This window comes from Lygodium microphyllum, chromosome 4, assembly GCF_053477565.2.
Source record: "Lygodium microphyllum isolate KBCC chromosome 4, Lygodium_microphyllum_v1.1.10, whole genome shotgun sequence".
NCBI classification, from domain to species: Eukaryota; Viridiplantae; Streptophyta; class Polypodiopsida; order Schizaeales; family Lygodiaceae; genus Lygodium; species Lygodium microphyllum.
This window is the reverse complement of record NC_141138.1, coordinates 100,891,800-100,896,089: the sequence shown is the minus strand read 5'-3', so window position 1 is coordinate 100,896,089 and position 4,290 is coordinate 100,891,800. Positions and strand designations below refer to the sequence as shown.

The 4,290-nt window shown below is 41.4% G+C and overlaps 1 pseudogene across 1 annotated transcript; it reads right to left on the bottom strand.

The window, feature by feature from the left end:
* Positions 1-843: 843 nt before the first annotated feature.
* Positions 844-2,264, bottom strand: LOC148037390 (germin-like protein subfamily 2 member 1 pseudogene; annotated as a pseudogene). Its single transcript, XR_015690643.1, has 2 exons — positions 2,068-2,264; positions 844-1,959 (listed from the first exon to the last, which is right to left on the bottom strand). The product of XR_015690643.1 is annotated as a germin-like protein subfamily 2 member 1 pseudogene (transcript).
* Positions 2,265-4,290: the final 2,026 nt, after the last annotated feature.

The window sequence follows — 4,290 nt, the reverse complement described above, 5'->3', positions numbered from 1 at the left end:
AAAGAAGATACTCGATGGACTTAAGCAAGCACCCAGAGCATGGTCCAACAAGATTAAAGAGTATCTTGTCAATATTAGCTTTTATGTTTTTGATGTTAATCACTCACTTTATGTGAGAAATGGAGATTCAAGTTTGGTTATCATAGTCATCTATGTGGATGACTTGATTATTATAAGTGACAGTGATAGTGAGATTATTGAAGTCAATGAATTTTTTATGAAGAAGTTTGAAATAAAGGATTTGGGTGAACTAAGGTACTTTCTTGGTGTTGAGGTGGAAATATGATAATGGTATATGGCTAACCCAAAGGCAGTATAGCTTGGATATGTTATCCAAGTATGGTATAGCAGCATGTAAGCCTCTTTCAATGCCATTGGTTCTAATGTATGCTTGGGGGGGGGAGGGGACGTGCATCCTTACATTCAAGCTATGTGTTTCCACTCATTTTGCACACGACCCATTGACTATATTCGACAAAGCATGAATATTATGCCCCACTTGGTCTATTAAATACCTTGAACTAGCTTAGACAATTGACACTGAGTTTATCATTTTGCTTTTCATATCCTTTAGTTCTTTCTTATGAGTAGTATTAATATATATGTTAGAAAAATAAAGCCTTTTATTTTTTGCTCCTTAGCCATGTGAGTTGGGCATGGCCTTAGTGCTTGCAAGACTATATTTTGTTTTTTTAAATTAGTATACATGAAAACAATAGAATAGGTCAAAATTATTCATTTCAAAGCCAAATAAGAGAAAAATGAAGTTTCTTGTATCGCATTCCTTAGTGAGATTTTAAGTAAAACTCTTGCACCTATAAGAGATAAAGAGATGTTGAAACCTCATTGTCATGTCATAACTTGATTTTGCTTCCTTGCATAAAGAATACATAAGAACGTGGATTACATTTATTTCTATATTATGTAAGCCGCTCTTGCCCTTTTAATTAGTTAATATGGTGCAAGAAGGCATGCTTTCATGATGGGTTGTATCATCACTTAAATATGGCTTTGAATAGGTTCAAATGATTTCACAAGCCACTCTTTCAAGTAATGTTAATTAACTGAGCATGTGCAACATTGTGTGTGCTAATATAACATGGACAATATACATAGAATAACATTGGGATTTGAAGGGTTCACGCGAGATCTTAAGGAAGTTCGTACTGCTAGAAATCAACAAGTTGGTAGTAAGAGGATATTGAAAGAATTTGGAGCAAAGTTTAGGGATTTGAGCCCATTAGTGAGGCTTGGGTTTTTGGAACTTAGCCTTGAGGGACTTGACCTCATCTTCACTCATTTGAAATGCAGTGCGGAGCACATTGTCGTTGATGTCGGTACCAAAGAGGGTGGTAGGGAGGGAAACAATGCCTGGGTTTTGGCTGTTGAGGAAGCCAAGTAGGACACCGCGGCCAGGGCTTAGATTAAGTTGGAAGTGGACAAGGCCCCTAGGGAAGAGCATGATATCCCCTTGGTGGAGGATTTGGGCAAAGAGTTGGTTGGTGGAGGTGACAAATCCAGAATAGAAGGTGCCTTGCGCGACGAAGCCGATCTCGGAGGCACGCGGGTGGATGTGGGGAGGGTTCACACCGCCGGGCTCGAAGTCCACGCGGACAAGGGAGGCGCCCTGGGTGTTGAGGGCGGGGAACTCGAGGGCCGTGGCCAGAGTGCGGGTCACGCCCGTGGGGGAGGCCGCCGAGGCATTGGGCGCGCCCAGGCCTCTCAGGCCATGGAACACGAAGTCGTGGGCGTCCAGCAGGGCGGGGTCCTTGCAGAGGAGGCCGTTCACGCGGAGGCCGGAGGCGAGGTCGCCGACGCACACGTCCTGGAGGGGGTCGCCATCGGAGCTCCGGGCGACATGGATGGCGCACAGGAGCACGAGGGCAGCGGCACCCATCATCGTCAACATCATGCCGTGTAGTATATGAGTGAGAGAGAGACAGAGAGGCTGGTGGAATGCTGCAATAAGAGAGAGAGATTCACAGCTCCAGCTACACAGAGAGAGAGAGAGAGAGAGGCTGGTGGAATGCTGCAATGAGAGAGAGAGAGAGAGAGAGAGAGACTCACAGCTCCAGCTCCGCACAGACAGACACACAGACACAGAGAGAGAGAGAGAGAGCCCTTGCTCGCCTCCTTCTGAGCCCTTCCTGCGCCTCTCTCTCTTCCTGTCTCGTGGAAGTGGAGACGACAAGCCCCCTCAAAAGTCACCCCTCGTCGCTTCCTTTGGACGACACCACCCAAAACATTTTCTTTCCACTTCATATTCATTTTTTAGCCCAAGATGCCCTTGCTTTTTGCCTTGGGGAGCCTTCACTCAGTCTCGATGTCACCATTTGACATGCTAGTGGACTATGACCCGGCCGTCCTAAACTATTCATCTCTTTTTCTCCTCTCATGCTATCTATATGCTACAAAGATTTGAGGTATCCATGTGACTATTCTCCATAATGTGCACTCCATCGTCCACATTCCACCTCTCACATGCACTCATGCCCCATGTGTGTATGCAATGCACTCTGTCTCTCTTAGAGACTTACACATATATGTATGCCACACACACTCTCTCTCTCTCTCTCTCTCTCTTTATAGTTGTGCTCTGACAAGATACCACTCTAGTTGTGCTTTATGCTCATAAGTCATTTTGGCCTTTTACCTCCCCCCCCCCCCTCTCTCTCTCTCTAAGTTTCTCATCCAACAAAACCTCTCACACACTTATATATGAAAAAGTTCAATCTCATGTGCATAAACTGTATAGAGGGATACTAGCTTGTCAATCAAGAATGATGACATCCAATAGCTTCTCATTATTATTTTCTTACTATAGAATAAATTACATACCAATCAATTTTTGCATATGCATAACTCTTTGTAAGTTGCTTTAAGTAATAAAAAAGGGTTTCTAAATCCTTTACACAACCCATTATATATATACATAAGATTGATTATGCAATGACATTGTATGAACAAGCATGGTCAATCACAACTACTAGAGGAGGGTTATTATTTCTTAGCAAAAGCTCTAACCTATTGAAAATCAATGCTCCTCCCCTCATGTTATGTAGGTAATTGCTAGCTCTATCTTTATTAGACCCTCATATGAGGAGAATGTATTTATGAATAGCACATTTACCTAGTAAGTCCCAGTTTCAACATCAGATGGTGACTAACAATGGCCATATAGCTAGAGACAACCCATTGAGCAAGTTTCACACATTACCAACCTAGCTACATGCATGTGTAGAGCCATTACTACACTAGCACATCCTTTCTTGCCCATCATTTGACTCCCTTGAGTTGCCCACCCTTGATCGATTGTGGTCATTGTAGTTGCTAACAACAAAGATTTTGAATGGCATTTATAGCTCCATGCAATTCTCCAAAGCTTCAACAGCTATGGGATATCTTGATTTGTACCAATTCATGTTTTCATGCATATTTTCAAGGCTAATAATCCGCCTCTATGTCCTTCTATGTTTATTTGCAAAGTTATAGGTGCAGAGTTCTTCACATCCTTTTTTGGAGAAGGTTGGGATAAGGTGGATAATGCATATAGAGGGGATATGTATTCATGTGGGCTTCCTAGCACTAGCATTATATTTCATTACTTGATTGCACATTCTTCATTGTACAGTGCTTCCATTATCCATGATAAAGAAATGGGTTGGTAGACAATGTCTCAATGAGCACATATTAAATCTTATTAAGGTATACATGGACATCTAACTCTAATGAGTGTAGGAATTGATTGTTTTATCTTTCTGGTGGATACAAAAAAGGTGACCCTCTTTATAACTATGGCTTTGCATGGAGTTGAGATTCAATACAATTTGATGATAGAATCTTAATATAGAAATCATACATCTTGTTTTTCTTACACTATTATTTTATTATGTTGTGTACTTTTTAATTTTTATGTATTTCAAATAATTATTTCAAATGTCGTGTTTGAATGTACCATTATCTCCTCAATTATCTCAAACTCTCTATTTAAGTTCACATGCCTCTTATTCGCACACTTCACACTTCAATTCCCACATTTCTCTTACCTCTTTTGATGCTTCAACTATAACCCCTTTCTTAACTCGTTCACTAGCATGGACAATTCTCCACCATTTGCTAGATTCATGTCTTTTTTTAGGGAGAACCAAATTTTGTGATCATGAAGACCTCATCAAGATTGACAATCTCAAGATCTTGTATAATGATACATAGTGTGGCATGTGAAGGGAGGTAAGCCTTGAAGTGGAAGCCCAAGCGGGAGCAAGAGCAAGAAAGAGAGACACACACAAT